This window comes from Schistocerca cancellata, chromosome 1 (assembly GCF_023864275.1).
Source record: "Schistocerca cancellata isolate TAMUIC-IGC-003103 chromosome 1, iqSchCanc2.1, whole genome shotgun sequence".
NCBI lineage: Eukaryota > Metazoa > Arthropoda > Insecta > Orthoptera > Acrididae > Schistocerca > Schistocerca cancellata.
Genome location: NC_064626.1, coordinates 684,694,825 through 684,709,279, shown reverse-complemented (window position 1 = coordinate 684,709,279; position 14,455 = coordinate 684,694,825).

The following is a 14,455-nucleotide window of genomic DNA, read 5'->3' as shown; positions in this document are numbered from 1 at the left end:
ATCCAAATTTCGAAAATGGTTATTGAACTGATATCCAACACATATTGATTTTGTATTAATCCTGGCATACTAGAAACGTTTCAGGTTATTTACTTGATTTTTAAAGTACTGCGCAACATTTATGACGTCACAGCTAGTTACAGCGGACTAGGCTGGCACACAATGGAAAGACTAATGTGAATTTTATACAGCATGAGTATGCTGTTCCCTACAGACTCACCGTGCTTTTGTTTACTGCCAGGTTGCTGTAGTCATTCTGCAAGCGCTTGGTTTTCCGCAACAGAAATTCAATGACAGCTGTCTCCTTGGAACGCACCTCCATTACATGCGCTATTTTGAAGGCTACGTCTAGCACCGCCACCTATCAAAACTTCAAGAAACTATAACGACTGAAGTAGGAATATTCCACGACGTCCCACAACAAATTCCTCATTTTTTAACCTCAATTGGCCGAGGAAAAAATGTGTTGCATATTTTATTCAATGCCCCTCGCAATTCGACGTTTCGTATCAGCTCAAGCTGGATGTACCCTCATACGGCGAGAGGTGGGAACGGAATCTTTCCAACAAGATTCGGTTGTCCAGCTGTTATGTTGTGAGGAGGCATAATGTTTTTGGCCGTACCGAACTCCATATCTTTGAACACTCACCGGAAGACTTTATTGTGACACGGTTTTCCTTCCACTTGTACATCTTTCCAGGGGTGCATTCGGTACTGGCTTCATTTTTATCGATAACAACACACGACCGCATCCGACAGCGCACGTGGAGGAGCTCTTGGAATGACATCTTATCGACGAATGGACTGGCCTGCCCTTCCCCCCGAATTAAATCCTATCGAGCACGTTTGGGAAGCATTGGGAAGACTTATTGTAGCACGTCCGCATGAACCAACGACCATCCAGCTGTTGTGAACCTCGGTGCTGGAAGAATGAAACGCCCTAGCACAAGATTCCTTGCCAACCTAGTGGCCAACATGGGAACACATTGCCGAGTATGCACTGCCACCCGTGGCCATCACACACCTTATTAATAACCATGTCCTCTGCCTTTTACAGTGTCCATGTGACCACCATGAATCATGGTGACTTCAGTGTAGTTATTGTCTTTTAATAAACGAGTCATTTCAGTTCACCTCATTACTTTTTTTTCGTTTATCTTCTGTACCATACTGTGGTAGTTCTTTCTATGTAAACCCAAGTCGAGGTACGTTACTTGACAGTGACGCAACATGTAAAAGCCACTTTCGTCCTTAGGTTTTATACACCAGTGTACACAGAGATAACAGTCAAGGGATATTGACATGCACATATACAGATGACGGTAGCATCGCATACACAGATATAAAAGGGTAGTGCATTGGCGCAGTGTTATTTGAACTCAGATGACTCATCTGAAAAGGTTTCCGTTTCGGAAATCGTTAGGGAGTTCAATATTCCGAGACCCACTGTGTCAAGAGTGTGCCAAGAATACCAAATTTCAGACATTACCTCTCACCATGGACAACGTTGAGGCCTACGACTTTCACTTAACGACCAAGATCAGCGGCGTTTCCGTACAATTGTCGGGGCTAACAAAGAAACAACGCTGCATGAACTAACCGCAGAAATCAGCGAGGGGCGTGCAACTAACGTATGCGTCAGGACAGTGCAATGAAATTTGCGTTAATGGGCTATGGCAGCAGACGACTGACGCGAGTGCCTTTACCAACAGCACTACAAGGCCTGCAACGCCTCTGCTGGGCTCGTGACCATATCGTTTGAACCATAGACGACTGGAAAGCCGAGGCCTCGTCTCAAGAGTCCCGATTGCAGCTGGTAGGAGTTGATGATAAAGTTCGGCTGTGGCGCAGGCTCCACGAAACCATGGACCCAAGTTGTCAACAAGGCACTGTGCAAGCTGGTAATGGCTCCATAATGGCGTGGGCTGTGTTTACATGGGATGAACTGGGTCCTCTTGTCCAACTGAACCGATAATTGACTGGAAATGGTTGTTCGTGGACTTCATGCCCCGGAAGTACGGTGGAAATTACATGGATGACAATGCGTCATGTCAGAACATTCCGGAAAATTCGAGAGAATTATTGGGCCACCGAGATCGCCCGTCATAAATCCCATCGGACACTTATAGGACATAATCTAGAGGTCAGTTCGTGCACAAAATTCTGCAGCGGCAACATTTTGCCAATTATTGACGGCTATAGGACAGTACGGCTCGATATTTCTGCAGGTGACCTCCAGTGACTTGTTGAGTCCACGCTATGTCGGGCTGCTGCACTACGCCGGGCAAAAGGAGGTATGACGCGATATTAGGAGATGCTGTCCCACGACTTTTGCACCTCAGAGTAGATTAGCGGCACATCGGGCGTGTAGTTTTGTAGACAAAATTTTACATTATTTGTGGCACTAATAAACTGCCAGATAATCAGTGAGAGTTACAGCTCCAGCGGCAACGCTCGGCGTGTTCGAGGTGACACGTTAACCTCTTTCAAGCTTCATGTCGATGTCGGCTCTCAGAACTGCAGATTTTTATCTGTGGTGGAACCTAAAAGCGTTATGTGCTGTTCCTTCTGCTCCTCTTCTCGACAAGACGAAGTGAAGCGCCCTCCGCCTTCATGCACGTTGCATAGGTGGCGTGTGACGCACGCGGCTTCACTGCAGTGTGCAGTCACGCCATAGATGGTAAAGGAAAATGTTATCGGCAGACCGGGATACACTACTCTACGTATGAAAATGTTCTGCCAAGTGTCACTAGCCCTTCTTTGGGCCACAAAACAAGATTAAGTAGAGGACCGGGACATTATAGTTAAACTGTATAAAAAAAGCATTTTGTAGTTCCATAGGATGTGTGCAGTCTTAAACTGAAGGGGAAAAGGGAAGGACAAAATAAGCTTCACAAAACCAATCTAATTTCATTCTGAAATAAAAAAAATCAGTAACCAAAATATAGGCAATCCGTTGGCAAGTCCACGAGTTTAGGTGGTGCACAGCTCTTAAATTACCCTCGATAGGAACAGGACATGTTCAACGTCTGTGCGTGATACTTTGGCAAAACACGGTGGCTCACCTTCCTTCTGAGAAAAATGCTTGAGACATTATTTGGCGCCAAATCGCATTCACGTTCTTCTACGATGATAATCACGGGTTAACTGTATCCTGCAGTTGAGACATGCTTGAGACATTATTTGGCGCCAAATCGCATTCACGTTCTTCTACGATGATAATCACGGGTTAACTGTATCCTGCAGTTGTCGGTGTAGAGAATCAGACACCATAGGTCGAAGTTCCATTCCAAGTATTTCGTTGTGATGCAAATTCCTTCCATGAGCATCTTCGATTGACTCCTCAATATTGCGAGACCAAAGTAACTGCTGGAAATTGTTGATCATTCGATCTTCTAATGAATGACAGGCATGATTGTAGATGTCTTGCTTTTGCGCCACAAATGGCGATTCCCATCGGTTCTGTCCGCTCTTCCACTTATTTCCCTTCTCAGCATTGTGCTTCCTCCTGGCAGTACCTCCAGTTGCTCTTGTTTACATAACTGCCTCCTGAAACTTTCTACTGAAGTGACAGAAAACATCTGTGTTATGCTACGGAAAAAGCGTTCAACTTGTACTGCAAAGTTTTTCGCAGAAACTTCTAGCACAATGCCTCGGTGTATTTCGATAAAAGGAGGGCACACCTTGTAAGGTGCTATAATTTCGCACCTTACAAGCACTCATTCACATACATTGCCGTGAACTACAACCACAATTAGATATCATTTGGTAGGTTGTACATAGTATATATGAATATTTAAAGGAGACTGACATTGTCACGTACGCCTTGTTAACGCTTATTGCTAGCATGAAAAGTGACAGAGTGCCTTTATTATAAAAACGGCGTAATGAATGATTTCATACACTAGTAGAGGTTGGAACGCCAGTGGAGATGAAACGGCAGGCAGAACTCAATCTCACAGGTGTTGGTCCTGCTTAAACACATGAAGTACACTCCTGGAAATTGAAATAAGAACACCGTGAATTCATTGTCCCAGGAAGGGGAAACTTTATTGATACATTCCTGGGGTCAGATACATCACATGATCACACTGACAGAACCACAGGCACATAGACACAGGCAACAGAGCATGCACAATGTCGGCACTAGTGCAGTGTATATCCACCTTTCGCAGCAATGCAGGCTGCTATTCTCCCATGGAGACGATCGTAGAGATGCTGGATGTAGTCCTGTGGAACGGCTTGCCATGCCATTTCCACCTGGCGCCTCAGTTGGACCAGCGTTCGTGCTGGACGTGCAGACCGCGTGAGACGACGCTTCATCCAGTCCCAAACATGCTCAATGGGGGACAGATCCGGAGATCTTGCTGGCCAGGGTAGTTGACTTACACCTTCTAGAGCACGTTGGGTGCCACGAGATACATGCGAACGTGCATTGTCCTGTTGGAACAGCAAGTTCCCTTGCCGGTCTAGGAATGGTAGAACGATGGGTTCGATGACGGTTTGGATGTACCGTGCACTATTCAGTGTCCCCTCGACGATCACCAGTGGTGTACGGCCAGTGTAGGAGATCGCTCCCCACACCATGATGCCGGGTGTTGGCCCTGTGTGCCTCGGTCGTATGCAGTCCTGATTGTGGCGCTCACCTGCACGGCGCCAAACACGCATACGACCATCATTGGCACCAAGGCAGAAGCGACTCTCATCGCTGAAGACGACACGTCTCCATTCGTCCCTCCATTCACGCCTGTCGCGACACCACTGGAGGCGGGCTGCACGATGTTGGGGCGTGAGCGGAAGACGGCCTAACGGTGTGCGGGACCGTAGCCCAGCTTCATGGAGACGGTTGCGAATGGTCCTCGCCGATACCCCAGGAGCAACAGTGTCCCTAATTTGCTGGGAAGTGGCGGTGCGGTCCCCTACGGCACTGCGTAGGATCCTACGGTCTTGGCGTGCATCCGTGCGTCGCTGCGGTCCGGTCCCAGGTCGACGGGCACGTGCACCTTCCGCCGACCACTGGCGACAACATCGATGTACTGTGGAGACCTCACGCCCCACGTGTTGAGCAATTCGGCGGTACGTCCACCCGGCCTCCCGCATGCCCACTATACGCCCTCGCTCAAAGTCCGTCAACTGCACATACGGTTCACGTCCACGCTGTCGCGGCATGCTACCAGTGTTAAAGACTGCGATGGAGCTCCGTATGCCACGGCAAACTGGCTGACACTGACGGCGGCGGTGCACAAGTGCTGCGCAGCTAGCGCCATTCGACGGCCAACACCGCGGTTCCTGGTGTGTCCGCTGTGCCGTGCGTGTGATCATTGCTTGTACAGCCCTCTCGCAGAGTCCGGAGCAAGTATGGTGGGTCTGACGCACCGGTGTCAATGTGTTCTTTTTTCCATTTCCAGGAGTGTAGCTAGACAGGCGTCGTGGCACCTGAGCTGTGGAGGACAATGAGGTGCTGGCCCGCCGCTTGTGTAGTAGGGCTGGAAGGATAACCGGATAATACTTCCGAACTTTGAAAATCTTGGACGCAGGTGAGAGGAACGATGAAGCTGCACCTCGGAAACCACGAAGTCTGAGTTATTTTATAGGATTTTTCTCAGAAGCGTACCGTTGTATGAGTATGCTTTGTTTGTAAGCAGAATACAGCGACCAGATTATATATATATATATATATATATATATATATATATATATATATATATAATTTCGTGGTTGTGCTTTGAAATTTGTTGAAGAACTTCGAAGAAACTGCATGTCCTGGCGTAAAACTAATCATCTTTTCCATATTTTGCTTCTTCTTATTTACTGTACTTACTGTACTTGCTAATGCCAACTGAACAGGCGCTTCAGTTTATCCTGGACACCATTTTACAGTATTTTTACTAAGTAAACATATTTCAGCAGCTCATGTGCCGCAATCAGTGATATTTGTTCTTATTTTTTTCTTAAAATAAATAATTACACGTTACTGTCTTGTGTATTTTAAATGAATGTTTGGATGAAATGTTTTTAAATGTACAAAGTAGCGATTATGAAGCGACAAATATTTTACGTTAATTTACATACCGCATACAGTTAAGAGTATGTCAATGAGTTGAGGTGTTATACATAGTGCACTTAACAGTATTCTTAAAAATTTAAAGCTAGGATACTGAATTTGGAATGCTTGACATGACGCTATCAATTGTGTATGCTGGTTGCTTTATATCTACCAGAAAACTTGTCATTTACAAACAAAAATATGTTTTCTATTTTTCCGTTTTGTGTTCATTTTAGACTGAAAATCTATACAAATCGCGTTACTTAGCACGTTACTTACGGATTTCAAAGTGTTATTGCTGTTTGAAACCAGCTTGTGTGTGTGTGTGTGTGTTTGTGTGTGTGTGTGTGTGTTTGTGTGTGTGTGTGTGTGTGTGTGTGTGTGTGTGTGCGTGAGTGTGTGTATGTATGTCTGAGTGAGGGTAGAGAGAAAAAGAAAGAGAGAGAGAGAGAAAAAAGAGAGAGAGAGAGAGAGAGAGAGAGGGATTTACATATAGAGAGAACAGAGATGGAGAGAGAGGCAGTTAGAGTGGGTAGTATGGTATGGGGATCGAGTCGAGAATTTAATATAGAAGGTAACCATATGCTGTTCAGGGAGGGTTATTTATACAGTTCTTCTTTTGTGGCAAATAGCGTTTTATTGCACCATGATGTGCGTCCTTTAGAACTTACCTGCCTTATTTTACTTTTCTTTGGAAAGGGTAATTCCCTTATATTCATAATTTCGGATACAAGCTGTTGCTATTTTTAAGAAGGCTAACCGATCACAAAATATATGTAGTAAACACATCTTTCACAAAACGAGTGATTAATTTAACAGACATAAACTAATCTGAACAAGAAAGGAGCCTGTTTGAAAGGATACTAAACATAACATAGAATCAGTTGTGTACCACTAAACAATGAAGAACTCCATAACAGGAACTGAAAACATCGTAAGCAACAAGAAAGACTGAACGCACCTCAATTCAGTCTAATCCAAACCACAGAAATAGTCGCTGAAGAAAGAAAATGTGTAATCACAGAGAACAAAACCATCATAAGAACAAAATATAAAGACAACTAAAGAAAAAACCTACAAAAGACCACACAAAAACTAAAGCAGGATATACCATTATCACAAAGTCTGACAAAGCCTACACAATAGCAATCATGAAAGAGGAGTACATTGACAAAAGAATGAAATTCATCCAAAAGAACAGTACAGAACTAATAAATGATCCTAAAAACAGATATTAAAGAGACTTACAGAAAACTCTGAAAATCACAGAGATGATCTTCATGGACACACAGATAGAAAGAATGGTATGGGAAAATCCCTAGCTCCCCACTCTGAAATCATTACCTAAAGTTCAAAAACAAAAAATCCACATAAGACCTGTGATCAACTTTGCGATTGAATTTACCTACTATTTAGCCAAGCAAACACACACCTTGCTACAGACATATATAAATACGTTGAAAACAAAAGTTCAAAGAACTCAAGTGACGTAATACAAAAAATAAGAAACGGAAATACGCCAAAGACAGCAACATTAAACTCATTTGATATAATTTCCATGTACATACCAACAGATAAAACCATAAATATCGTAGAAAGAAATCTACTGCTACAAGGAAATGCACCTGTGACAAACATACAAGAAATATCAGTTATTCTCAAGCTCATCGCAGTACAGAACAGTCAATAAGAAGGAGTATTTATCGAATCCCCAGTCAGTAACCTCCTAGCTGACATATTCATGAATCATACCGAAAATCAAATCTTTGAAAAAACCGGAAAACCGAAGCAGTACAACATAAAATATTAGTACAGATACACAGACGATACAGTCTGTCTGTTAGTTGAAGTATATACTCTTACAAAAGAACTTCATGATGATATAATCACTATCCTTCCACAATTGTAGTTCATCGTTCAGACACTGACGAAAGACTTAGTTTCTTAGAGCTCACCAAACACAAGAGGAAAAACATACATGAATTCACAATACACTAGAAGCCCATAACTACTAGCAAAAGTATCAAAAACCAATCTAATCACTCTATAACATATACAGAGCCAGTTTCACACAGACTGAATAGAACACATATGAACAAACATTCCTACACAATAGAACCAAATTACAGCAAAACAAGCTACATAGGATGCTGGCTATAATGCATAGAGAGTAGACAAAATAAACAATAAATACAGAAATAGACGCTGCATAATTAGGAAACACACACACAGACAGATAAAACACAACACACAACAACAATCAGCAGACTGTAAGCAACACGTGGTAAATAATGATAAACATGTCGCATACAAGGTGTGTAACGTACTGAAGAGACAAGGACTCAGAATATTATACCGAACTAACAACACAATACAGAACAGACGTGGAAGACAAACCACCGAAACTGATACACCAATGAATGCAGCCCACATGGTATCTACCATTTAATTTGTAATTGCTGTCAGTCTGTATATGTGGACCAAACATGTAGCGATTTTAGAACCAGATGCACAGAAAATCTCAGAGCATTAAAAAGTACTAGGTCCCACACAATATTTACTGATCACTGTACAGAGAACAAAGAGACTGCAAGCGTTCGTCAATCTAGCAAAAACGAAAAATTTGCAGTAGAAAAGAATTATCAAATCCAAAAAGCAGTAGCCCAAGAGAAGAAAGTAATAAATAAACATACATCACGATGCAGTGAAAGACTATTTGCCACATTAGAAGAACTATAAATAACTTCAATTCACAAAAGTGTATGGCTACACTCTAAATAAAATTCTCAAACCCATTCTCCATACCACTCACTGTATCAGATTCTCAGTTTCTCTCTCGCACTCTCCTTCTCTCGCTATTCCTCTCTCCTTCTCACTCTCTCATGCATACTTACACATACACATGCACAGGAGCTGCACATCTTAAATGTTAAGAACATTTTGAAATCATGCACAACTCTCCAGACAAATAGTAAACGGAATAAACGAACATTACATAGGTATAATAACACGTGAAATGGCGGCAAAAACTCTTGTGTTTCACTGATAAATTACATCAAAAGCGTGTATAACAGCAATAAATGACAGTAAAAGTAGTAAGTGGTTTAATATGCCTGCAGAGAGGAGGGTGTGCAATGTACATGTTGGAAGGTGGAGATGGGTGTGATACATCAGGAGGTATGGTATTTCGTCTACCAGGGCATGGTTGCAGTGGAGTGGTGGGAGTTATCGTTTGGTAGACTGACAAGGAAACAATTTTGGTTGAAGTAGTGTTTTGTTCCACAAAAATTACAGCAGTGGACACAGAGCTGGAAATGTGGTCAGTGGCTTACATGATGTCAGTGGCCACAGCTAGTAAAGCGTGCCAGTGTCAATAGTAGCCCGCCAGAAGGACAGTGTGCTGTGTGTTCCTTCAGGCAATTATGGCCACTGGCAAGGTGTTGCTATCAGTACAGTGGCACAGCTACTGATTCAGGAGAGGCGCCATGTGAAACATCGCAGATGGACATCACATGGATTGAGATAGCTGCTCAGGATGACATGTATTGGTAAGGCAGGATCACACTGTAGCCCCCAGCATGGATGATGTTGACCATGTGTGCTCACAGTGGGTCCACCATGAAGATAGCCATCGCAGATGCTAGACACCCAATGGGTGGACTGATGGTGTGAAGGCACCAAATCAACAGCGTCCAGACTCAGCACAGGCAGTGGCCTGCAACTACTGACAACAGGATTTGATGGCTGCAGCAACCTAATTTCTCTCAGATGGCAAATGGGTATAGAACTCTGCTTGTGACTAGCAGCTGGCGAAGACTGAATAACTGAGAACACCTGTTTGAATATGGCACTTTTAATGGTGATTGAGGGGGAATATCACATAATTAGTAAGGTGATTCCACATATGGAAATAAAACGAAAAAATCCTATGAACATGTGACTGATTTTAGATCATTACAGAACTGGAGTGAGTACACACATGCCTGAACGATTATGAAGACAAGTGTGAATATTGCTTACCGAAATCCTATGTATTCTTTATGGTGGGGTAGAATGATGGTGAGACAGTTGACTGATCCACCATACGAGAGGTGTCCAAGAAGTCTCCCACCCATCTCAGTGCACTTGTCAACGCATTGGAGGGTGTGTTGTGTTGCACATCGATCGTCATCTCGGCGAGCTTTAATGCAAGTAACAGTGCCGGTGATGCGATGACAAGTTCTTCATGTGTGTCCACCTTCGTAGCGTACACATCCTTCTTTAAACAGACCGATAAACAGAAGTCTCATGGGATTAGGTCAGGTGATCTGGCAGGCCAGTTAATGGGTCAGTCATGACTAATACACCACTGAGGAAATGTATTATTTGTCTCATAAAGTGTATCGGTGATCCACCATGTTGCAGGTATGTATGCCGTCATTGCTCTATTATCACATCTTCCAAAAGTGCAGGTAGGTCTTCTATCAGGAAATGTGCATATGCTGTGGCTATTATGCCATTTTGCATGAACATAGGTCCTCTTAGGTGGTCCTCAATCATACCACACCAGATGTTCACTGAGAACCTAACTGAGAATCTTGTTTCCCTAGTGGCGTGTGGGTTCTCCGCTGCCGATGTATGAGAACTGAATGCTGAATGTGTTCATGGTATCATTGCGTGTAAATGTAGCCTCATCTGTAAATGAAGTGTATTTAACAATGCCTCTAAGTACATCCAAAAAGCTGTTACCTGCTTACTGAGTCACCTGGAGGCAGACGTTGCACACACTGCAAATGGAATGGGTGCAAGCCCTCGAACTGTAACATGAGCCACACTAGCATTTGTGCAATAACAAGCATACAGCTAATGTGCCGTGTACTGGTGGTGGGACCCCATTGTACCGTTCTAATGATGTCTTCCCCTTCCACAGCTGACTGGATGGCCACACAGTCTGATGTTATGTGTACATTGGGCGGTGTTCCAGAGTCATGTAATGTGTGGAAAACCCTGGTACAGAGGATTCTCCCACCAGGAGAAGTCTTTGGTACTCTGTTACAGCTGCACAGGCACTGCCATTACAGTACACAAACAACGTGTCTGCATATTCTGCATGGTTGAACATACTGTATGTGGCATGTTGGTATTCATGGACACAATGTACTTGCACAATTATACACTCACGCACAACACACACACGACTTCACCATTACTCACCGATGCAACCGTCAATTGCACACTGGATACACTTGCAACAGTTGCCTCACTGTTATGTCACAATGCTACCATGTGTTGGAGAACCCCCACACCTGTTGCAGAATGAATCAATCATCTGTCCCATCATTATTCTGATCACCACTGGGCCTGCACAGCATTCCAGTAAGTAATATTCACATTTGTGTTCATATTCATTCATGGATTTGTGTAGTCTTCAATTCACTCCAGTTCTGTAATGATTGAAAATCGGACATATGTTCACAGGACTTTTTCGCTTTATTTTGATATGTAGAAACACCTCACAAATTATGTGACATCCATCCTGAATTACCCTGTGTACACTGTGCTAGGTGAATTAGTGTTTCTGAAATGGCAACCGTCATGCCCACTAAGTCTTAAAAGGCCACAGGTGCTGAGTGTAATTGTTGGCCAATCTTGGCATTATTTTCCATAGCTTTAACATAATGTCAGTGCCTCTATAAGTCTTGTTGGCGCTGTGATGTGCAGCAATATCTCCTTTCAGAGGCCATGGGTGGACTCATTGAATGGTTGTCCTTGTGTACTGAATGTATGGACCTGCGACAGGATGCCTTGTTACTGATGCATATTGTGGTATTCTCCTCATAGTGTCGTATCCCTGTTTCAGTCGCTAGAATCATTCATTACACCAGTCCAATTGTAGCCTAACACTCCTTTCCTCTTTGGGAAATCTAGTCCTCTGGATTTTCATCCATTTACATTGCTGGGAATATCGGGTAATGCATTTCACACTTTGACATAAATGTACAACATTCTATTATTTTGCTTAGTATAATTCATCATGAACCACATTGTTCAGTGTCTGATTATTAATTAATTACTATTTCTAATATTTACCCAGCTTGGTGCCAATTGAAGCACTTGGTGCTCAAGTGGTTGGGCTGTTTTCCACTTACAGTAGACACATATTGCACAAAGGAGAGTCAGAACCACGGATTGAGACACTCGTTATCAGGACTTTACTTGTTTTGTTCATCAAAGTATTGCTGCACGTGCTGGAGCGTCTACCCCATGGTAATGCGCCATTTTTGCGTTGGTATCAGCCCGCCCAGTGAATTGAGGTCAGTTTTCAATGTGTTGCTTAGGTTCTGGGCAGGAAGTATCTCCAGCATTTTATCTATCCGGCACAACAATGGCTGTGTCACATTCATGGATGTGTTCCCTGTGATAGTAGCTGTTCCACACATGTCATAAGTTGTGTCATTAACCAATAAACCCCCACCTTGTAGCTCTAGTTGTGCCATTAATCAGTAATCTATGACTTTGTAGTTCTGGTCTCATTTTTTATTAGGTCACCCTCACTCTTAGTGTGATAACCATTTTGGATCTAAATATGGAATAGATCTAATTCATGTAAGACCTTTTCAAGTAAGGGTGCAGTGCTTGAATATCCCGTGGGCATCCTCATGCACATGCTCTCCCTAAAACCCGTTGTACCTCTCTTACCTCTGTCTGGACCGCTTGGGTCAGCCTTATTGTACCTCACAATGACAAAGTTTGTCTGCCAACATTAAAACATAACTTCCTCTTCCTTTAGAGATCAACAGCTTCTCTTGTGTCTTGTGCTCTTATCTGTCTGTACTTCGCTAGAGTTCCATGCATTATTGGACAGATTATAAAGCATTAGTAGCGGGCATTGATACCTCACTCTGGAAATTCAGTTAGTGAATGGAGTTGGCCTTTTTCGTTACTAATCCTTACTGTCGCCACGTGACATTATAAAGACAAACTCTGTTCATTTGGTTTAACTATGCGTTTCATTTCTGCTATTGATTTATCCTGGACCTGTCGTAGGTCAGAAAGGAATTATTCAAGGAAACAATGTAAGACTCAATTGGCTATGTACTGCACAGTGTTTGGCCTCCTGTAATGCTGTTACCTCTACTCTAGCATCCCCTATACTACCAGCTAGTGACTGTAGGTGTCTTGCGAAAGCTGCTCTAATATCTTAGCAGATCTACCTGTGCCTGTATCAGATTCAAATCGTGATTCACCTTGCCTGTGGTTGCTTTCAAATGCTCCATCGGCTCTATTGTTAGTTCTCACAACGTCTGAGTGTTATTCAGCATGCACTGTTCCATGTTTGTTAGTTGTCTGATACTCTACTCCAGCATAACATTGCTCATTCTGGCCAGTTGTCTCATTTGTCCCAATATATTATTTAGTTCTTGGATATCGTCTGTATCAACATGCCTGACATAATGCTCCCATAGTCGCTCACATGAGAGTCATAATCCTTGGTACTTTTCTCATGATTCGCCAAACACTCCTTTTCTCTTACCCTTTCTCTTGGCAGCATCTCTTTCAGTCTCCATACTTTTTTCCTCAGTTCCTACATAGATCAACTTCAGCATACAGTCCTGGCTAGTTAGGATGACATCTTTTTGCATAGAGAATAGTCCCCTCCTTCTAGTTGCTGATTCTCCAATGCATCTACCACTTCTCTACTGAAGAGATGCAGAACTGCCAGAATTAAGACATTGTTGTCATGCATTAAATTTCTTTGTCCTACTCTTCAGTGCATACTACCATTCCACTCCCGAACAGCGCGCGGGAAAAACGAACACCTAAACCTTTCTGTTGGAGCTCTGATTTCTCTTATTTTATTTTGATGATCATTCCTACATATGTAGGTTGGGCTCAACAAAATATTTTCGCATTCGGAAGAGAAAGTTGGTGACTGAAATTTCGTAAATAGATCTCGGCGCGACGAAAAACGTCTTTGCTTTAATGACTTCCATCCCAACTCGCGTATCATATCTGCCACACTCTCTCCCCTATTACGTGATAATACAAAACGAGCTGCCCTTTTTTGCACCCTTTCGATGTCCTCCGTCAATCCCACCTGGAAAGGATCCCACACCGCGCAGCAATATTCTAACAGAGGACGAACGAGTGTAGTGTAAGCTGTCTCTCTAGTGGACTTGTTGCATCTTCTAAGTGTCCTGCCAATGAAACGCATCCTTTGGCACGCCTTCCCCACAATATTATCTGTGTGGTCTTTCCAACTGAAGCTGCTCGTAATTTTAACACCCAGGTACTTAGTTGAATTGACAGCCTTGAGAATTGTACTATTTATCGAGTAATCGAATTCCAACGGATTTCTTTTGGAACTCATGTGAATCACCTCACACTTTTCGTTATTTAGCGTCAACTGCCACCTGCCACACCATACAG